Source organism: Hippopotamus amphibius, chromosome 8 (assembly GCF_030028045.1).
Source record: "Hippopotamus amphibius kiboko isolate mHipAmp2 chromosome 8, mHipAmp2.hap2, whole genome shotgun sequence".
NCBI lineage: Eukaryota > Metazoa > Chordata > Mammalia > Artiodactyla > Hippopotamidae > Hippopotamus > Hippopotamus amphibius.
In genome coordinates, this window is record NC_080193.1 from 29,718,751 (window position 1) to 29,740,660 (window position 21,910).

Here is a 21,910-nt window from a genome sequence, read left to right on the forward strand (position 1 = left end):
TGAGCCTGGGATGGGCCCTGCCCGCACAGTGCTCAGGGAAAACCCGTGTTTGAGGCCAGGCTGCAGGCACATTCAATGTTGTGTCTGCTGCAGAGAGACTTCAGCTAGGACTTCCAGGGGGAATGTGAAGCGCTGTGGTTTTTACCTGCAATCCATGTGCCTCACTTGGGGTGCCCGGCCCATCCATCCCACACTCCTTGGATGTGTGTTCCTCAGACAGCTGGACAGCTGGGGAAGTGGACCTCCCCCAGCAAGGGAGACCTGCCTAGAACATTGCTCTGTGTACAAAGAGGATTCGCTGTGCCTCTGGCACTGGGGAGAGACTTTCTGCACCCAGGAGACACTTGGCACACACAGCGTTTCCCCATGGAAAGTGGTGTGAAAAAGAGCACCCGCCGGGGCTGCATGGCCCTCTGCGGTAGAAGCCCTCCATGCAGCAGGCTGTCATGGACTCGGCTGCAGGCCTTTGTGGCTGGAGAGACTGCAGCTCCTCTGGAGGCTCTGGGCCAATTTTCACTCACCTTCGAGTGCAATAGGCTTGTGGGTTAAGGTGCTTGCAAAGGAAGGCAAGCAGCCTGCTCCTTTCCATTAGGAACACGTGTGGTGAGAGGCTTGGCAGCAGAGAAGAACAAAGAGGGGCAGCCAAGGAGGGGATTTGCATGCAGCTGGGTGGCCCCCAAATCTCCTGTTTCCCAAGCAGGGAATGCCTGCTGTGCCCATCAGTGCCCATTTCTAAGTGGGCACCCAGCCTCTGGATCTGCCCTTTCCCAGCCCTGAAAACACACGCAGGCCACACCCTGAGCCCTTCCAACTGTGAACTTTGCTCCCTGTGAGGGCTGAATGCCACATCTGGCTAAGGTGGGAGAAGGCCCGAGGAGGCCTTGGGGGACCTGCCAAGACATAGCAGTGCTCAGCAATGAGCACTCTGCTTTCTTTTGGCTGGACACACATTCCAGTTTCTGCTTGAGGCCCGGAGAGGTCAGATAGGCGATCCCCGGGGGAAGGCAGAGCAGAGGGCTTTTCGGTGGAGCGTTGGCTCCCTCTGCTGGCCGTCAAGCGTGGAAGGCTAAGCCTTGCTCCAGCTGAGTTCCTGAGCAAGTTTCCAAGCAGGAGGCACTCTGACTCCACAAGCTAGAGGACTTCCCAGTGGCTCCAGAGTGGGTGGCAAGGGCATGTGAGTTGGAGGGTGCTCAGAAGCCACAGGGGAGACTTGAGTGTGGTTGGGTGCAGGTGTGCCAATATGTGTGGGTGTGTGCGCATGTGTGCGAGTGTGTTTTAGTGTGTGTGAGAGTGTGCGTGAGTGCGGGCGTGCGAGTGTGTATGGGTGTGTGCGGGTGTGTGTGTGTGTGTGCGGGCATGTGCGTGTGTGTTTTGGTGGGGGTAGGTGTGTGTGTGTGTGTAGGCGTGTATGTGTATCTGCGGGTGTGTGCGGGTGTGTATAGGATTGTGTGTGTGTGTGGGGTGTGTGTGGGTGTGTGCGGCTGTGTGTGAATGTGTGTGGGTGTGTGCTAGTGTCTTTGGGTGTGTGTGAGTGGGTTTGGGTGTGTGCATGCGTGTGTTAGAGTGAGTGGGACTGTGCAGGGTGTGCAGGTGTGTTCGGGTGTGTGTGGATGTGTGCAGGAGTGTGCAAGTATATGCGGGTATGTGTGGTTGTGTGCAGGTTGTGTGTGTGATTGGGTGTGTTTGGGTTTGTGTGGGTGTTTGTTAGTGTGTGCGAGAGTGTGTGGGTGTGTATGAGTCTGTGTGGGTCTGTGAGAGTGTGTGTGAGTGCAAGTGCGTGTGTGCGGGTGCTTGAGGTTGTGCGCCTGTGCGAGAGGGTGAGTGGTTGTGTGCAGGTGTGTGAGGGTGTGGGTGTGAGGGTGTGTGTGAGTGTGTGCAGGTGTGTGAGGGTGAGTGGGTGTGTGCAGGTGTGTGTGTATGTGTGCGGGTGTGTGTGAGTGTGTGTGAGTGTGTTTGTGTGTGCGAGTGTCTATGGGTGTTTGTGGGTGTGTGCGGTTGAGTGCAACTGTGTGCAGGTGTGTGCGCGTGTGTATGTGTGTGTGCAGGTGAGTGTGGGTATGTGGGTGTGTGCGGGTGTGTGCGTGTGTGTATAGGTTTCTGTGTGTGTGTGCGGGTGTGTGTGGGTGCACTCCCCGGGTGGGCTGAATGTCATGACTGTGTTAGGGGAGAGAAGGCCCAAAGAGGCCTTCAGGGAGCTGCCATGGCATAGCAGTGCTCAGGAAAGAGCACCCTTCTTTCTTTAGGCTGGAGGCACACTCGAGTTTCTGCTTGAGGCAGAGGGACGGCAGAGAGGCCATCACTGGCTGAAGGCAAAGCAGAGAGATTTTCGGTGGAGCGATGGCTCCATCTGCTGGCTGACAAGCGTGGAAGGCGAAGCCTCGCTCCAACTGAGTTCCTGAGGAAGGTCCCAAGCAGGAGGCACTCTGGCTCCACAAGCTAGAGGGTCCTGCTTAGGACTTCCCAGTGGCTCCAGAGTGGATGGCAAGGGCATGTGGGTTGGAGGGTGCTCGGAAGCCGCAGGGGAGGCTTTGGGCACCCAGTGCTCTGTGACGAAACACGCTGCAGGCCCGAGCATCCATGAACTCCTCCAAGGTTTTGGAGCAGGAAATCTGTCCTTAGCAGAAGGCTTCCTGCAAAGGCCTGCAGGCCTTTCTGGGTGGCTAAGCTGCAGCTCCCTTGCAGGCTGCTGGTCCAGGGGCCTGTGTCCCTTGGTCTAAAGTGCTGTAGGAGGAGCTCCTAGCAAGGGGAGAGCAAGCACCTTGTTTCCCTTGAAGAGACTGGCTTGTACATGGGGAGGCCTGCCAGCAGCAAAGACAGCGCAGGCAGCATGGGGGTTTGGCAGGCAGCTAAGAGGCTGCAGGAGTCCTGCATGAAATAGGGGTCATGACTGGTTTCTCCTCAAGGCCCAATGGCAACGTGCACACACAGCCTCTGGACCTGCAGCTCCCGAGCAGTGCAAGAGACCCCCAGGCAGCACCCTGGGGCCTCCTCGGATGAGCTGTGCTCCATAGAGGGCCTGCCTGCTGGCAATGGCCTAGGCCACCCCAGGCCCTAGAGAGGCCCGGCTGAGCCTGGGATGGGCCCTGCCCTCGCAGTGCTCAGGGAAAACCCGTGTTTGAGGCCAGGCTGCAGGCACATTCAATGTTGTGTCTGCTGCAGAGAGACTTCAGCTAGGACTTCCAGGGGGAATGTGAAGCGCTGTGGTTTTTACCTGCAATCCATGTGCCTCACTTGGGGTGCCCGGCCCATCCGTCCCACACTCCTTGGATGTGTGTTCCTCAGACAGCTGGACAGCTGGGGAAGTGGACCTCCCCCAGCAAGGGAGACCTGCCTAGAACATTGCTCTGTGTACAAAGAGGATTCGCTGTGCCTCTGGCACTGGGGAGAGACTTTCTGCACCCAGGAGACACTTGGCACACACAGCGTTTCCCCATGGAAAGTGGTGTGAAAAAGAGCACCCGCCGGGGCTGCATGGCCCTCTGCGGTAGAAGCCCTCCACGCAGCAGGCTGTCATGGACTCGGCTGCAGGCCTTTGTGGCTGGAGAGACTGCAGCTCCTCTGGAGGCTCTGGGCCAATTTTCACTCACCTTCGAGTGCAATAGGCTTGTGGGTTAAGGTGCTTGCAAAGGAAGGCAAGCAGCCTGCTCCTTTCCATTAGGAACACGTGTGGTGAGAGGCTTGGCAGCAGAGAAGAACAAAGAGGGGCAGCCAAGGAGGGGATTTGCATGCAGCTGGGTGGCCCCCAAATCTCCTGTTTCCCAAGCAGGGAATGCCTGCTGTGCCCATCAGTGCCCATTTCTAAGTGGGCACCCAGCCTCTGGATCTGCCCTTTCCCAGCCCTGAAAACACACGCAGGCCACACCCTGAGCCCTTCCAACTGTGAACTTTGCTCCCTGTGAGGGCTGAATGCCACATCTGGCTAAGGTGGGAGAAGGCCCGAGGAGGCCTTGGGGGACCTGCCAAGACATAGCAGTGCTCAGCAATGAGCACTCTGCTTTCTTTTGGCTGGACGCACATTCCAGTTTCTGCTTGAGGCCCGGAGAGGTCAGATAGGCGATCCCCGGGGGAAGGCAGAGCAGAGGGTTTTTCGGTGGAGCGTTGGCTCCCTCTGCTGGCCGTCAAGCGTGGAAGGCTAAGCCTTGCTCCAGCTGAGTTCCTGAGCAAGTTTCCAAGCAGGAGGCACTCTGGCTCCACAAGCTAGAGGACTTCCCAGTGGCTCCAGAGTGGGTGGCAAGGGCATGTGAGATGGAGGGTGCTCAGAAGCCACAGGGGAGACTTGAGTGTGGTTGGGTGCAGGTGTGCCAATATGTGTGGGTGTGTGCGCATGTGTGCGAGTGTGTTTTAGTGTGTGTGAGAGTGTGCGTGAGTGCGGGCGTGCGAGTGTGTATGGGTGTGTGCGGGTGTGTGTGTGTGTGTGTGTGCGGGCATGTGCGTGTGTGTTTTGGTGGGGGTAGGTGTGTGTGTGTGTGTGTAGGCGTGTATGTGTATCTGCGGGTGTGTGCGGGTGTGTATAGGATTGTGTGTGTGTGTGGGGTGTGTGTGGGTGTGTGCGGCTGTGTGTGAATGTGTGTGGGTGTGTGCTAGTGTCTTTGGGTGTGTGTGAGTGGGTTTGGGTGTGTGCATGCGTGTGTTAGAGTGAGTGGGACTGTGCAGGGTGTGCAGGTGTGTTCGGGTGTGTGTGGATGTGTGCAGGAGTGTGCAAGTATATGCGGGTATGTGTGGTTGTGTGCAGGTTGTGTGTGTGATTGGGTGTGTTTGGGTTTGTGTGGGTGTTTGTTAGTGTGTGCGAGAGTGTGTGGGTGTGTATGAGTCTGTGTGGGTCTGTGAGAGTGTGTGTGAGTGCAAGTGCGTGTGTGCGGGTGCTTGAGGTTGTGCGCCTGTGCGAGAGGGTGAGTGGTTGTGTGCAGGTGTGTGAGGGTGTGGGTGTGAGGGTGTGTGTGAGTGTGTGCAGGTGTGTGAGGGTGAGTGGGTGTGTGCAGGTGTGTGCGTATGTGTGCGGGTGTGTGTGAGTGTGTGTGAGTGTGTTTGTGTGTGCGAGTGTCTATGGGTGTTTGTGGGTGTGTGCGGTTGAGTGCAACTGTGTGCAGGTGTGTGCGCGTGTGTATGTGTGTGTGCAGGTGAGTGTGGGTATGTGGGTGTGTGCGGGTGTGTGCGTGTGTGTATAGGTTTCTGTGTGTGTGTGCGGGTGTGTGTGGGTGCGCTCCCCGGGTGGGCTGAATGTCATGACTGTGTTAGGGGAGAGAAGGCCCAAAGAGGCCTTCAGGGAGCTGCCATGGCATAGCAGTGCTCAGGAAAGAGCACCCTTCTTTCTTTAGGCTGGAGGCACACTCGAGTTTCTGCTTGAGGCAGAGGGACGGCAGAGAGGCCATCACTGGCTGAAGGCAAAGCAGAGAGATTTTCGGTGGAGCGATGGCTCCATCTGCTGGCTGACAAGCGTGGAAGGCGAAGCCTCGCTCCAACTGAGTTCCTGAGGAAGGTCCCAAGCAGGAGGCACTCTGGCTCCACAAGCTAGAGGGTCCTGCTTAGGACTTCCCAGTGGCTCCAGAGTGGATGGCAAGGGCATGTGGGTTGGAGGGTGCTCGGAAGCCGCAGCGGAGGCTTTGGGCACCCAGTGCTCTGTGACGAAACACGCTGCAGGCCCGAGCATCCATGAACTCCTCCAAGGTTTTGGAGCAGGAAATCTGTCCTTAGCAGAAGGCTTCCTGCAAAGGCCTGCAGGCCTTTCTGGGTGGCTAAGCTGCAGCTCCCTTGCAGGCTGCTGGTCCAGGGGCCTGTGTCCCTTGGTCTAAAGTGCTGTAGGAGGAGCTCCTAGCAAGGGGAGAGCAAGCACCTTGTTTCCCTTGAAGAGACTGGCTTGTACATGGGGAGGCCTGCCAGCAGCAAAGACAGCGCAGGCAGCATGGGGGTTTGGCAGGCAGCTAAGAGGCTGCAGGAGTCCTGCATGAAATAGGGGTCATGACTGGTTTCTCCTCAAGGCCCAATGGCAACGTGCACACACAGCCTCTGGACCTGCAGCTCCCGAGCAGTGCAAGAGACCCCCAGGCAGCACCCTGGGGCCTCCTCGGATGAGCTGTGCTCCATAGAGGGCCTGCCTGCTGGCAATGGCCTAGGCCACCCCAGGCCCTAGAGAGGCCCGGCTGAGCCTGGGATGGGCCCTGCCCTCGCAGTGCTCAGGGAAAACCCGTGTTTGAGGCCAGGCTGCAGGCACATTCAATGTTGTGTCTGCTGCAGAGAGACTTCAGCTAGGACTTCCAGGGGGAATGTGAAGCGCTGTGGTTTTTACCTGCAATCCATGTGCCTCACTTGGGGTGCCCGGCCCATCCGTCCCACACTCCTTGGATGTGTGTTCCTCAGACAGCTGGACAGCTGGGGAAGTGGACCTCCCCCAGCAAGGGAGACCTGCCTAGAACATTGCTCTGTGTACAAAGAGGATTCGCTGTGCCTCTGGCACTGGGGAGAGACTTTCTGCACCCAGGAGACACTTGGCACACACAGCGTTTCCCCATGGAAAGTGGTGTGAAAAAGAGCACCCGCCGGGGCTGCATGGCCCTCTGCGGTAGAAGCCCTCCACGCAGCAGGCTGTCATGGACTCGGCTGCAGGCCTTTGTGGCTGGAGAGACTGCAGCTCCTCTGGAGGCTCTGGGCCAATTTTCACTCACCTTCGAGTGCAATAGGCTTGTGGGTTAAGGTGCTTGCAAAGGAAGGCAAGCAGCCTGCTCCTTTCCATTAGGAACACGTGTGGTGAGAGGCTTGGCAGCAGAGAAGAACAAAGAGGGGCAGCCAAGGAGGGGATTTGCATGCAGCTGGGTGGCCCCCAAATCTCCTGTTTCCCAAGCAGGGAATGCCTGCTGTGCCCATCAGTGCCCATTTCTAAGTGGGCACCCAGCCTCTGGATCTGCCCTTTCCCAGCCCTGAAAACACACGCAGGCCACACCCTGAGCCCTTCCAACTGTGAACTTTGCTCCCTGTGAGGGCTGAATGCCACATCTGGCTAAGGTGGGAGAAGGCCCGAGGAGGCCTTGGGGGACCTGCCAAGACATAGCAGTGCTCAGCAATGAGCACTCTGCTTTCTTTTGGCTGGACGCACATTCCAGTTTCTGCTTGAGGCCCGGAGAGGTCAGATAGGCGATCCCCGGGGGAAGGCAGAGCAGAGGGTTTTTCGGTGGAGCGTTGGCTCCCTCTGCTGGCCGTCAAGCGTGGAAGGCTAAGCCTTGCTCCAGCTGAGTTCCTGAGCAAGTTTCCAAGCAGGAGGCACTCTGGCTCCACAAGCTAGAGGACTTCCCAGTGGCTCCAGAGTGGGTGGCAAGGGCATGTGAGATGGAGGGTGCTCAGAAGCCACAGGGGAGACTTGAGTGTGGTTGGGTGCAGGTGTGCCAATATGTGTGGGTGTGTGCGCATGTGTGCGAGTGTGTTTTAGTGTGTGTGAGAGTGTGCGTGAGTGCGGGCGTGCGAGTGTGTATGGGTGTGTGCGGGTGTGTGTGTGTGTGTGTGTGCGGGCATGTGCGTGTGTGTTTTGGTGGGGGTAGGTGTGTGTGTGTGTGTGTAGGCGTGTATGTGTATCTGCGGGTGTGTGCGGGTGTGTATAGGATTGTGTGTGTGTGTGGGGTGTGTGTGGGTGTGTGCGGCTGTGTGTGAATGTGTGTGGGTGTGTGCTAGTGTCTTTGGGTGTGTGTGAGTGGGTTTGGGTGTGTGCATGCGTGTGTTAGAGTGAGTGGGACTGTGCAGGGTGTGCAGGTGTGTTCGGGTGTGTGTGGATGTGTGCAGGAGTGTGCAAGTATATGCGGGTATGTGTGGTTGTGTGCAGGTTGTGTGTGTGATTGGGTGTGTTTGGGTTTGTGTGGGTGTTTGTTAGTGTGTGCGAGAGTGTGTGGGTGTGTATGAGTCTGTGTGGGTCTGTGAGAGTGTGTGTGAGTGCAAGTGCGTGTGTGCGGGTGCTTGAGGTTGTGCGCCTGTGCGAGAGGGTGAGTGGTTGTGTGCAGGTGTGTGAGGGTGTGGGTGTGAGGGTGTGTGTGAGTGTGTGCAGGTGTGTGAGGGTGAGTGGGTGTGTGCAGGTGTGTGCGTATGTGTGCGGGTGTGTGTGAGTGTGTGTGAGTGTGTTTGTGTGTGCGAGTGTCTATGGGTGTTTGTGGGTGTGTGCGGTTGAGTGCAACTGTGTGCAGGTGTGTGCGCGTGTGTATGTGTGTGTGCAGGTGAGTGTGGGTATGTGGGTGTGTGCGGGTGTGTGCGTGTGTGTATAGGTTTCTGTGTGTGTGTGCGGGTGTGTGTGGGTGCGCTCCCCGGGTGGGCTGAATGTCATGACTGTGTTAGGGGAGAGAAGGCCCAAAGAGGCCTTCAGGGAGCTGCCATGGCATAGCAGTGCTCAGGAAAGAGCACCCTTCTTTCTTTAGGCTGGAGGCACACTCGAGTTTCTGCTTGAGGCAGAGGGACGGCAGAGAGGCCATCACTGGCTGAAGGCAAAGCAGAGAGATTTTCGGTGGAGCGATGGCTCCATCTGCTGGCTGACAAGTGTGGAAGGCGAAGCCTCGCTCCAACTGAGTTCCTGAGGAAGGTCCCAAGCAGGAGGCACTCTGGCTCCACAAGCTAGAGGGTCCTGCTTAGGACTTCCCAGTGGCTCCAGAGTGGATGGCAAGGGCATGTGGGTTGGAGGGTGCTCGGAAGCCGCAGCGGAGGCTTTGGGCACCCAGTGCTCTGTGACGAAACACGCTGCAGGCCCGAGCATCCATGAACTCCTCCAAGGTTTTGGAGCAGGAAATCTGTCCTTAGCAGAAGGCTTCTTGCAAAGGCCTGCAGGCCTTTCTGGGTGGCTAAGCTGCAGCTCCCTTGCAGGCTGCTGGTCCAGGGGCCTGTGTCCCTTGGTCTAAAGTGCTGTAGGAGGAGCTCCTAGCAAGGGGAGAGCAAGCACCTTGTTTCCCTTGAAGAGACTGGCTTGTACATGGGGAGGCCTGCCAGCAGCGAAGACAGCGCAGGCAGCATGGGGGTTTGGCAGGCAGCTAAGAGGCTGCAGGAGTCCTGCATGAAATAGGGGTCATGACTGGTTTCTCCTCAAGGCCCAATGGCAACGTGCACACACAGCCTCTGGACCTGCAGCTCCCGAGCAGTGCAAGAGACCCCCAGGCAGCACCCTGGGGCCTCCTCAGATGAGCTGTGCTCCATAGAGGGCCTGCCTGCTGGCAATGGCCTAGGCCACCCCAGGCCCTAGAGAGGCCCGGCTGAGCCTGGGATGGGCCCTGCCCGCACAGTGCTCAGGGAAAACCCGTGTTTGAGGCCAGGCTGCAGGCACATTCAATGTTGTGTCTGCTGCAGAGAGACTTCAGCTAGGACTTCCAGGGGGAATGTGAAGCGCTGTGGTTTTTACCTGCAATCCATGTGCCTCACTTGGGGTGCCCGGCCCATCCATCCCACACTCCTTGGATGTGTGTTCCTCAGACAGCTGGACAGCTGGGGAAGTGGACCTCCCCCAGCAAGGGAGACCTGCCTAGAACATTGCTCTGTATACAAAGAGGATTCGCTGTGCCTCTGGCACTGGGGAGAGACTTTCTGCACCCAGGAGACACTTGGCACACACAGCGTTTCCCCATGGAAAGTGGTGTGAAAAAGAGCACCCGCCGGGGCTGCATGGCCCTCTGCGGTAGAAGCCCTCCATGCAGCAGGCTGTCATGGACTCGGCTGCAGGCCTTTGTGGCTGGAGAGACTGCAGCTCCTCTGGAGGCTCTGGGCCAATTTTCACTCACCTTCGAGTGCAATAGGCTTGTGGGTTAAGGTGCTTGCAAAGGAAGGCAAGCAGCCTGCTCCTTTCCATTAGGAACACGTGTGGTGAGAGGCTTGGCAGCAGAGAAGAACAAAGAGGGGCAGCCAAGGAGGGGATTTGCATGCAGCTGGGTGGCCCCCAAATCTCCTGTTTCCCAAGCAGGGAATGCCTGCTGTGCCCATCAGTGCCCATTTCTAAGTGGGCACCCAGCCTCTGGATCTGCCCTTTCCCAGCCCTGAAAACACACGCAGGCCACACCCTGAGCCCTTCCAACTGTGAACTTTGCTCCCTGTGAGGGCTGAATGCCACATCTGGCTAAGGTGGGAGAAGGCCCGAGGAGGCCTTGGGGGACCTGCCAAGACATAGCAGTGCTCAGCAATGAGCACTCTGCTTTCTTTTGGCTGGACGCACATTCCAGTTTCTGCTTGAGGCCCGGAGAGGTCAGATAGGCGATCCCCGGGGGAAGGCAGAGCAGAGGGCTTTTCGGTGGAGCGTTGGCTCCCTCTGCTGGCCGTCAAGCGTGGAAGGCTAAGCCTTGCTCCAGCTGAGTTCCTGAGCAAGTTTCCAAGCAGGAGGCACTCTGGCTCCACAAGCTAGAGGACTTCCCAGTGGCTCCAGAGTGGGTGGCAAGGGCATGTGAGTTGGAGGGTGCTCAGAAGCCACAGGGGAGACTTGAGTGTGGTTGGGTGCAGGTGTGCCAATATGTGTGGGTGTGTGCGCATGTGTGCGAGTGTGTTTTAGTGTGTGTGAGAGTGTGCGTGAGTGCGGGCGTGCGAGTGTGTATGGGTGTGTGCGGGTGTGTGTGTGTGTGCGGGCATGTGCGTGTGTGTTTTGGTGGGGGTAGGTGTGTGTGTGTGTGTAGGCGTGTATGTGTATCTGCGGGTGTGTGCGGGTGTGTATAGGATTGTGTGTGTGTGTGGGGTGTGTGTGGGTGTGTGCGGCTGTGTGTGAATGTGTGTGGGTGTGTGCTAGTGTCTTTGGGTGTGTGTGAGTGGGTTTGGGTGTGTGCATGCGTGTGTTAGAGTGAGTGGGACTGTGCAGGGTGTGCAGGTGTGTTCGGGTGTGTGTGGATGTGTGCAGGAGTGTGCAAGTATATGCGGGTATGTGTGGTTGTGTGCAGGTTGTGTGTGTGATTGGGTGTGTTTGGGTTTGTGTGGGTGTTTGTTAGTGTGTGCGAGAGTGTGTGGGTGTGTATGAGTCTGTGTGGGTCTGTGAGAGTGTGTGTGAGTGCAAGTGCGTGTGTGCGGGTGCTTGAGGTTGTGCGCCTGTGCGAGAGGGTGAGTGGTTGTGTGCAGGTGTGTGAGGGTGTGGGTGTGAGGGTGTGTGTGAGTGTGTGCAGGTGTGTGAGGGTGAGTGGGTGTGTGCAGGTGTGTGCGTATGTGTGCGGGTGTGTGTGAGTGTGTGTGAGTGTGTTTGTGTGTGCGAGTGTCTATGGGTGTTTGTGGGTGTGTGCGGTTGAGTGCAACTGTGTGCAGGTGTGTGCGCGTGTGTATGTGTGTGTGCAGGTGAGTGTGGGTATGTGGGTGTGTGTGGGTGTGTGCGTGTGTGTATAGGTTTCTGTGTGTGTGTGCGGGTGTGTGTGGGTGCGCTCCCCGGGTGGGCTGAATGTCATGACTGTGTTAGGGGAGAGAAGGCCCAAAGAGGCCTTCAGGGAGCTGCCATGGCATAGCAGTGCTCAGGAAAGAGCACCCTTCTTTCTTTAGGCTGGAGGCACACTCGAGTTTCTGCTTGAGGCAGAGGGACGGCAGAGAGGCCATCACTGGCTGAAGGCAAAGCAGAGAGATTTTCGGTGGAGCGATGGCTCCATCTGCTGGCTGACAAGCGTGGAAGGCGAAGCCTCGCTCCAACTGAGTTCCTGAGGAAGGTCCCAAGCAGGAGGCACTCTGGCTCCACAAGCTAGAGGGTCCTGCTTAGGACTTCCCAGTGGCTCCAGAGTGGATGGCAAGGGCATGTGGGTTGGAGGGTGCTCGGAAGCCGCAGGGGAGGCTTTGGGCACCCAGTGCTCTGTGACGAAACACGCTGCAGGCCCGAGCATCCATGAACTCCTCCAAGGTTTTGGAGCAGGAAATCTGTCCTTAGCAGAAGGCTTCCTGCAAAGGCCTGCAGGCCTTTCTGGGTGGCTAAGCTGCAGCTCCCTTGCAGGCTGCTGGTCCAGGGGCCTGTGTCCCTTGGTCTAAAGTGCTGTAGGAGGAGCTCCTAGCAAGGGGAGAGCAAGCACCTTGTTTCCCTTGAAGAGACTGGCTTGTACATGGGGAGGCCTGCCAGCAGCAAAGACAGCGCAGGCAGCATGGGGGTTTGGCAGGCAGCTAAGAGGCTGCAGGAGTCCTGCATGAAATAGGGGTCATGACTGGTTTCTCCTCAAGGCCCAATGGCAACGTGCACACACAGCCTCTGGACCTGCAGCTCCCGAGCAGTGCAAGAGACCCCCAGGCAGCACCCTGGGGCCTCCTCGGATGAGCTGTGCTCCATAGAGGGCCTGCCTGCTGGCAATGGCCTAGGCCACCCCAGGCCCTAGAGAGGCCCGGCTGAGCCTGGGATGGGCCCTGCCCTCGCAGTGCTCAGGGAAAACCCGTGTTTGAGGCCAGGCTGCAGGCACATTCAATGTTGTGTCTGCTGCAGAGAGACTTCAGCTAGGACTTCCAGGGGGAATGTGAAGCGCTGTGGTTTTTACCTGCAATCCATGTGCCTCACTTGGGGTGCCCGGCCCATCCGTCCCACACTCCTTGGATGTGTGTTCCTCAGACAGCTGGACAGCTGGGGAAGTGGACCTCCCCCAGCAAGGGAGACCTGCCTAGAACATTGCTCTGTGTACAAAGAGGATTCGCTGTGCCTCTGGCACTGGGGAGAGACTTTCTGCACCCAGGAGACACTTGGCACACACAGCGTTTCCCCATGGAAAGTGGTGTGAAAAAGAGCACCCGCCGGGGCTGCATGGCCCTCTGCGGTAGAAGCCCTCCACGCAGCAGGCTGTCATGGACTCGGCTGCAGGCCTTTGTGGCTGGAGAGACTGCAGCTCCTCTGGAGGCTCTGGGCCAATTTTCACTCACCTTCGAGTGCAATAGGCTTGTGGGTTAAGGTGCTTGCAAAGGAAGGCAAGCAGCCTGCTCCTTTCCATTAGGAACACGTGTGGTGAGAGGCTTGGCAGCAGAGAAGAACAAAGAGGGGCAGCCAAGGAGGGGATTTGCATGCAGCTGGGTGGCCCCCAAATCTCCTGTTTCCCAAGCAGGGAATGCCTGCTGTGCCCATCAGTGCCCATTTCTAAGTGGGCACCCAGCCTCTGGATCTGCCCTTTCCCAGCCCTGAAAACACACGCAGGCCACACCCTGAGCCCTTCCAACTGTGAACTTTGCTCCCTGTGAGGGCTGAATGCCACATCTGGCTAAGGTGGGAGAAGGCCCGAGGAGGCCTTGGGGGACCTGCCAAGACATAGCAGTGCTCAGCAATGAGCACTCTGCTTTCTTTTGGCTGGACGCACATTCCAGTTTCTGCTTGAGGCCCGGAGAGGTCAGATAGGCGATCCCCGGGGGAAGGCAGAGCAGAGGGTTTTTCGGTGGAGCGTTGGCTCCCTCTGCTGGCCGTCAAGCGTGGAAGGCTAAGCCTTGCTCCAGCTGAGTTCCTGAGCAAGTTTCCAAGCAGGAGGCACTCTGGCTCCACAAGCTAGAGGACTTCCCAGTGGCTCCAGAGTGGGTGGCAAGGGCATGTGAGATGGAGGGTGCTCAGAAGCCACAGGGGAGACTTGAGTGTGGTTGGGTGCAGGTGTGCCAATATGTGTGGGTGTGTGCGCATGTGTGCGAGTGTGTTTTAGTGTGTGTGAGAGTGTGCGTGAGTGCGGGCGTGCGAGTGTGTATGGGTGTGTGCGGGTGTGTGTGTGTGTGTGTGTGCGGGCATGTGCGTGTGTGTTTTGGTGGGGGTAGGTGTGTGTGTGTGTGTGTAGGCGTGTATGTGTATCTGCGGGTGTGTGCGGGTGTGTATAGGATTGTGTGTGTGTGTGGGGTGTGTGTGGGTGTGTGCGGCTGTGTGTGAATGTGTGTGGGTGTGTGCTAGTGTCTTTGGGTGTGTGTGAGTGGGTTTGGGTGTGTGCATGCGTGTGTTAGAGTGAGTGGGACTGTGCAGGGTGTGCAGGTGTGTTCGGGTGTGTGTGGATGTGTGCAGGAGTGTGCAAGTATATGCGGGTATGTGTGGTTGTGTGCAGGTTGTGTGTGTGATTGGGTGTGTTTGGGTTTGTGTGGGTGTTTGTTAGTGTGTGCGAGAGTGTGTGGGTGTGTATGAGTCTGTGTGGGTCTGTGAGAGTGTGTGTGAGTGCAAGTGCATGTGTGCGGGTGCTTGAGGTTGTGCGCCTGTGCGAGAGGGTGAGTGGTTGTGTGCAGGTGTGTGAGGGTGTGGGTGTGAGGGTGTGTGTGAGTGTGTGCAGGTGTGTGAGGGTGAGTGGGTGTGTGCAGGTGTGTGCGTATGTGTGCGGGTGTGTGTGAGTGTGTGTGAGTGTGTTTGTGTGTGCGAGTGTCTATGGGTGTTTGTGGGTGTGTGCGGTTGAGTGCAACTGTGTGCAGGTGTGTGCGCGTGTGTATGTGTGTGTGCAGGTGAGTGTGGGTATGTGGGTGTGTGCGGGTGTGTGCGTGTGTGTATAGGTTTCTGTGTGTGTGTGCGGGTGTGTGTGGGTGCGCTCCCCGGGTGGGCTGAATGTCATGACTGTGTTAGGGGAGAGAAGGCCCAAAGAGGCCTTCAGGGAGCTGCCATGGCATAGCAGTGCTCAGGAAAGAGCACCCTTCTTTCTTTAGGCTGGAGGCACACTCGAGTTTCTGCTTGAGGCAGAGGGACGGCAGAGAGGCCATCACTGGCTGAAGGCAAAGCAGAGAGATTTTCGGTGGAGCGATGGCTCCATCTGCTGGCTGACAAGTGTGGAAGGCGAAGCCTCGCTCCAACTGAGTTCCTGAGGAAGGTCCCAAGCAGGAGGCACTCTGGCTCCACAAGCTAGAGGGTCCTGCTTAGGACTTCCCAGTGGCTCCAGAGTGGATGGCAAGGGCATGTGGGTTGGAGGGTGCTCGGAAGCCGCAGCGGAGGCTTTGGGCACCCAGTGCTCTGTGACGAAACACGCTGCAGGCCCGAGCATCCATGAACTCCTCCAAGGTTTTGGAGCAGGAAATCTGTCCTTAGCAGAAGGCTTCTTGCAAAGGCCTGCAGGCCTTTCTGGGTGGCTAAGCTGCAGCTCCCTTGCAGGCTGCTGGTCCAGGGGCCTGTGTCCCTTGGTCTAAAGTGCTGTAGGAGGAGCTCCTAGCAAGGGGAGAGCAAGCACCTTGTTTCCCTTGAAGAGACTGGCTTGTACATGGGGAGGCCTGCCAGCAGCGAAGACAGCGCAGGCAGCATGGGGGTTTGGCAGGCAGCTAAGAGGCTGCAGGAGTCCTGCATGAAATAGGGGTCATGACTGGTTTCTCCTCAAGGCCCAATGGCAACGTGCACACACAGCCTCTGGACCTGCAGCTCCCGAGCAGTGCAAGAGACCCCCAGGCAGCACCCTGGGGCCTCCTCAGATGAGCTGTGCTCCATAGAGGGCCTGCCTGCTGGCAATGGCCTAGGCCACCCCAGGCCCTAGAGAGGCCCGGCTGAGCCTGGGATGGGCCCTGCCCGCACAGTGCTCAGGGAAAACCCGTGTTTGAGGCCAGGCTGCAGGCACATTCAATGTTGTGTCTGCTGCAGAGAGACTTCAGCTAGGACTTCCAGGGGGAATGTGAAGCGCTGTGGTTTTTACCTGCAATCCATGTGCCTCACTTGGGGTGCCCGGCCCATCCATCCCACACTCCTTGGATGTGTGTTCCTCAGACAGCTGGACAGCTGGGGAAGTGGACCTCCCCCAGCAAGGGAGACCTGCCTAGAACATTGCTTTGTATACAAAGAGGATTCGCTGTGCCTCTGGCACTGGGGAGAGACTTTCTGCACCCAGGAGACACTTGGCACACACAGCGTTTCCCCATGGAAAGTGGTGTGAAAAAGAGCACCCGCCGGGGCTGCATGGCCCTCTGCGGTAGAAGCCCTCCATGCAGCAGGCTGTCATGGACTCGGCTGCAGGCCTTTGTGGCTGGAGAGACTGCAGCTCCTCTGGAGGCTCTGGGCCAATTTTCACTCACCTTCGAGTGCAATAGGCTTGTGGGTTAAGGTGCTTGCAAAGGAAGGCAAGCAGCCTGCTCCTTTCCATTAGGAACACGTGTGGTGAGAGGCTTGGCAGCAGAGAAGAACAAAGAGGGGCAGCCAAGGAGGGGATTTGCATGCAGCTGGGTGGCCCCCAAATCTCCTGTTTCCCAAGCAGGGAATGCCTGCTGTGCCCATCAGTGCCCATTTCTAAGTGGGCACCCAGCCTCTGGATCTGCCCTTTCCCAGCCCTGAAAACACACGCAGGCCACACCCTGAGCCCTTCCAACTGTGAACTTTGCTCCCTGTGAGGGCTGAATGCCACATCTGGCTAAGGTGGGAGAAGGCCCGAGGAGGCCTTGGGGGACCTGCCAAGACATAGCAGTGCTCAGCAATGAGCACTCTGCTTTCTTTTGGCTGGACGCACATTCCAGTTTCTGCTTGAGGCCCGGAGAGGTCAGATAGGCGATCCCCGGGGGAAGGCAGAGCAGAGGGCTTTTCGGTGGAGCGTTGGCTCCCTCTGCTGGCCGTCAAGCGTGGAAGGCTAAGCCTTGCTCCAGCTGAGTTCCTGAGCAAGTTTCCAAGCAGGAGGCACTCTGGCTCCACAAGCTAGAGGACTTCCCAGTGGCTCCAGAGTGGGTGGCAAGGGCATGTGAGTTGGAGGGTGCTCAGAAGCCACAGGGGAGACTTGAGTGTGGTTGGGTGCAGGTGTGCCAATATGTGTGGGTGTGTGCGCATGTGTGCGAGTGTGTTTTAGTGTGTGTGAGAGTGTGCGTGAGTGCGGGCGTGCGAGTGTGTATGGGTGTGTGCGGGTGTGTGTGTGTGTGCGGGCATGTGCGTGTGTGTTTTGGTGGGGGTAGGTGTGTGTGTGTGTGTAGGCGTGTATGTGTATCTGCGGGTGTGTGCGGGTGTGTATAGGATTGTGTGTGTGTGTGGGGTGTGTGTGGGTGTGTGCGGCTGTGTGTGAATGTGTGTGGGTGTGTGCTAGTGTCTTTGGGTGTGTGTGAGTGGGTTTGGGTGTGTGCATGCGTGTGTTAGAGTGAGTGGGACTGTGCAGGGTGTGCAGGTGTGTTCGGGTGTGTGTGGATGTGTGCAGGAGTGTGCAAGTATATGCGGGTATGTGTGGTTGTGTGCAGGTTGTGTGTGTGATTGGGTGTGTTTGGGTTTGTGTGGGTGTTTGTTAGTGTGTGCGAGAGTGTGTGGGTGTGTATGAGTCTGTGTGGGTCTGTGAGAGTGTGTGTGAGTGCAAGTGCGTGTGTGCGGGTGCTTGAGGTTGTGCGCCTGTGCGAGAGGGTGAGTGGTTGTGTGCAGGTGTGTGAGGGTGTGGGTGTGAGGGTGTGTGTGAGTGTGTGCAGGTGTGTGAGGGTGAGTGGGTGTGTGCAGGTGTGTGCGTATGTGTGCGGGTGTGTGTGAGTGTGTGTGAGTGTGTTTGTGTGTGCGAGTGTCTATGGGTGTTTGTGGGTGTGTGCGGTTGAGTGCAACTGTGTGCAGGTGTGTGCGCGTGTGTATGTGTGTGTGCAGGTGAGTGTGGGTATGTGGGTGTGTGTGGGTGTGTGCGTGTGTGTATAGGTTTCTGTGTGTGTGTGCGGGTGTGTGTGGGTGCGCTCCCCGGGTGGGCTGAATGTCATGACTGTGTTAGGGGAGAGAAGGCCCAAAGAGGCCTTCAGGGAGCTGCCATGGCATAGCAGTGCTCAGGAAAGAGCACCCTTCTTTCTTTAGGCTGGAGGCACACTCGAGTTTCTGCTTGAGGCAGAGGGATGGCAGAGAGGCCATCACTGGCTGAAGGCAAAGCAGAGAGATTTTCGGTGGAGCGATGGCTCCATCTGCTGGCTGACAAGCGTGGAAGGCGAAGCCTCGCTCCAACTGAGTTCCTGAGGAAGGTCCCAAGCAGGAGGCACTCTGGCTCCACAAGCTAGAGGGTCCTGCTTAGGACTTCCCAGTGGCTCCAGAGTGGATGGCAAGGGCATGTGGGTTGGAGGGTGCTCGGAAGCCGCAGGGGAGGCTTTGGGCACCCAGTGCTCTGTGACGAAACACGCTGCAGGCCCGAGCATCCATGAACTCCTCCAAGGTTTTGGAGCAGGAAATCTGTCCTTAGCAGAAGGCTTCTTGCAAAGGCCTGCAGGCCTTTCTGGGTGGCTAAGCTGCAGCTCCCTTGCAGGCTGCTGGTCCAGGGGCCTGTGTCCCTTGGTCTAAAGTGCTGTAGGAGGAGCTCCTAGCAAGGGGAGAGCAAGCACCTTGTTTCCCTTGAAGAGACTGGCTTGTACATGGGGAGGCCTGCCAGCAGCAAAGACAGCGCAGGCAGCATGGGGGTTTGGCAGGCAGCTAAGAGGCTGCAGGAGTCCTGCATGAAATAGGGGTCATGACTGGTTTCTCCTCAAGGCCCAATGGCAACGTGCACACACAGCCTCTGGACCTGCAGCTCCCAAGCAGTGCAAGAGACCCCCAGGCAGCACCCTGGGGCCTCCTCAGATGAGCTGTGCTCCATAGAGGGCCTGCCTGCTGGCAATGGCCTAGGCCACCCCAGGCCCTAGAGAGGCCCGGCTGAGCCTGGGATGGGCCCTGCCCGCGCAGTGCTCAGGGAAAACCCCTGTTTGAGGCCAGGCTGCAGGCACATTCAATGTTGTGTCTGCTGCAGAGAGACTTCAGCTAGGACTTCCAGGGGGAATGTGAAGCGCTGTGGTTTTTACCTGCAATCCATGTGCCTCACTTGGGGTGCCCGGCCCATCCATCCCACACTCCTTGGATGTGTGTTCCTCAGACAGCTGGACAGCTGGGGAAGTGGACCTCCCCCAGCAAGGGAGACCTGCCTAGAACATTGCTCTGTGTACAAAGAGGATTCGCTGTGCCTCTGGCACTGGGGAGAGACTTTCTGCACCCAGGAGACACTTGGCACACACAGCGTTTCCCCATGGAAAGTGGTGTGAAAAAGAGCACCCGCCGGGGCTGCATGGCCCTCTGCGGTAGAAGCCCTCCATGCAGCAGGCTGTCATGGACTCGGCTGCAGGCCTTTGTGGCTGGAGAGACTGCAGCTCCTCTGGAGGCTCTGGGCCAATTTTCACTCACCTTCGAGTGCAATAGGCTTGTGGGTTAAGGTGCTTGCAAAGGAAGGCAAGCAGCCTGCTCCTTTCCATTAGGAACACGTGTGGTGAGAGGCTTGGCAGCAGAGAAGAACAAAGAGGGGCAGCCAAGGAGGGGATTTGCATGCAGCTGGGTGGCCCCCAAATCTCCTGTTTCCCAAGCAGGGAATGCCTGCTGTGCCCATCAGTGCCCATTTCTAAGTGGGCACCCAGCCTCTGGATCTGCCCTTTCCCAGCCCTGAAAACACACGCAGGCCACACCCTGAGCCCTTCCAACTGTGAACTTTGCTCCCTGTGAGGGCTGAATGCCACATCTGGCTAAGGTGGGAGAAGGCCCGAGGAGGCCTTGGGGGACCTGCCAAGACATAGCAGTGCTCAGCAATGAGCACTCTGCTTTCTTTTGGCTGGACGCACATTCCAGTTTCTGCTTGAGGCCCGGAGAGGTCAGATAGGCGATCCCCGGGGGAAGGCAGAGCAGAGGGCTTTTCGGTGGAGCGTTGGCTCCCTCTGCTGGCCGTCAAGCGTGGAAGGCTAAGCCTTGCTCCAGCTGAGTTCCTGAGCAAGTTTCCAAGCAGGAGGCACTCTGGCTCCACAAGCTAGAGGACTTCCCAGTGGCTCCAGAGTGGGTGGCAAGGGCATGTGAGTTGGAGGGTGCTCAGAAGCCACAGGGGAGACTTGAGTGTGGTTGGGTGCAGGTGTGCCAATATGTGTGGGTGTGTGCGCATGTGTGCGAGTGTGTTTTAGTGTGTGTGAGAGTGTGCGTGAGTGCGGGCGTGCGAGTGTGTATGGGTGTGTGCGGGTGTGTGTGTGTGTGTGCGGGCATGTGCGTGTGTGTTTTGGTGGGGGTAGGTGTGTGTGTGTGTGTGTAGGCGTGTATGTGTATCTGCGGGTGTGTGCGGGTGTGTATAGGATTGTGTGTGTGTGTGGGGTGTGTGTGGGTGTGTGCGGCTGTGTGTGAATGTGTGTGGGTGTGTGCTAGTGTCTTTGGGTGTGTGTGAGTGGGTTTGGGTGTGTGCATGCGTGTGTTAGAGTGAGTGGGACTGTGCAGGGTGTGCAGGTGTGTTCGGGTGTGTGTGGATGTGTGCAGGAGTGTGCAAGTATATGCGGGTATGTGTGGTTGTGTGCAGGTTGTGTGTGTGATTGGGTGTGTTTGGGTTTGTGTGGGTGTTTGTTAGTGTGTGCGAGAGTGTGTGGGTGTGTATGAGTCTGTGTGGGTCTGTGAGAGTGTGTGTGAGTGCAAGTGCGTGTGTGCAGGTGCTTGAGGTTGTGCGCCTGTGCGAGAGGGTGAGTGGTTGTGTGCAGGTGTGTGAGGGTGTGGGTGTGAGGGTGTGTGTGAGTGTGTGCAGGTGTGTGAGGGTGAGTGGGTGTGTGCAGGTGTGTGCGTATGTGTGCGGGTGTGTGTGAGTGTGTGTGAGTGTGTTTGTGTGTGCGAGTGTCTATGGGTGTTTGTGGGTGTGTGCGGTTGAGTGCAACTGTGTGCAGGTGTGTGCGCGTGTGTATGTGTGTGTGCAGGTGAGTGTGGGTATGTGGGTGTGTGCGGGTGTGTGCGTGTGTGTATAGGTTTCTGTGTGTGTGTGCGGGTGTGTGTGGGTGCACTCCCCGGGTGGGCTGAATGTCATGACTGTGTTAGGGGAGAGAAGGCCCAAAGAGGCCTTCAGGGAGCTGCCATGGCATAGCAGTGCTCAGGAAAGAGCACCCTTCTTTCTTTAGTCTGGAGGCACACTCGAGTTTCTGCTTGAGGCAGAGGGACGGCAGAGAGGCCATCACTGGCTGAAGGCAAAGCAGAGAGATTTTCGGTGGAGCGATGGCTCCATCTGCTGGCTGACAAGCGTGGAAGGCGAAGCCTCGCTCCAACTGAGTTCCTGAGGAAGGTCCCAAGCAGGAGGCACTCTGGCTCCACAAGCTAGAGGGTCCTGCTTAGGACTTCCCAGTGGCTCCAGAGTGGATGGCAAGGGCATGTGGGTTGGAGGGTGCTCGGAAGCCGCAGGGGAGGCTTTGGGCACCCAGTGCTCTGTGACGAAACACGCTGCAGGCCCGAGCATCCATGAACTCCTCCAAGGTTTTGGAGCAGGAAATCTGTCCTTAGCAGAAGGCTTCCTGCAAAGGCCTGCAGGCCTTTCTGGGTGGCTAAGCTGCAGCTCCCTTGCAGGCTGCTGGTCCAGGGGCCTGTGTCCCTTGGTCTAAAGTGCTGTAGGAGGAGCTCCTAGCAAGGGGAGAGCAAGCACCTTGTTTCCCTTGAAGAGACTGGCTTGTACATGGGGAGGCCTGCCAGCAGCAAAGACAGCGCAGGCAGCATGGGGGTTTGGCAGGCAGCTAAGAGGCTGCAGGAGTCCTGCATGAAATAGGGGTCATGACTGGTTTCTCCTCAAGGCCCAATGGCAACGTGCACACACAGCCTCTGGACCTGCAGCTCCCAAGCAGTGCAAGAGACCCCCAGGCAGCACCCTGGGGCCTCCTCGGATGAGCTGTGCTCCATAGAGGGCCTGCCTGCTGGCAATGGCCTAGGCCACCCCAGGCCCTAGAGAGGCCCGGCTGAGCCTGGGATGGGCCCTGCCCGCGCAGTGCTCAGGGAAAACCCGTGTTTGAGGCCAGGCTGCAGGCACATTCAATGTTGTGTCTGCTGCAGAGAGACTTCAGCTAGGACTTCCAGGGGGAATGTGAAGCGCTGTGGTTTTTACCTGCAATCCATGTGCCTCACTTGGGGTGCCCGGCCCATCCGTCCCACACTCCTTGGATGTGTGTTCCTCAGACAGCTGGACAGCTGGGGAAGTGGACCTCCCCCAGCAAGGGAGACCTGCCTAGAACATTGCTCTGTGTACAAAGAGGATTCGCTGTGCCTCTGGCACTGGGGAGAGACTTTCTGCACCCAGGAGACACTTGGCACACACAGCGTTTCCCCATGGAAAGTGGTGTGAAAAAGAGCACCCGCCGGGGCTGCATGGCCCTCTGCGGTAGAAGCCCTCCA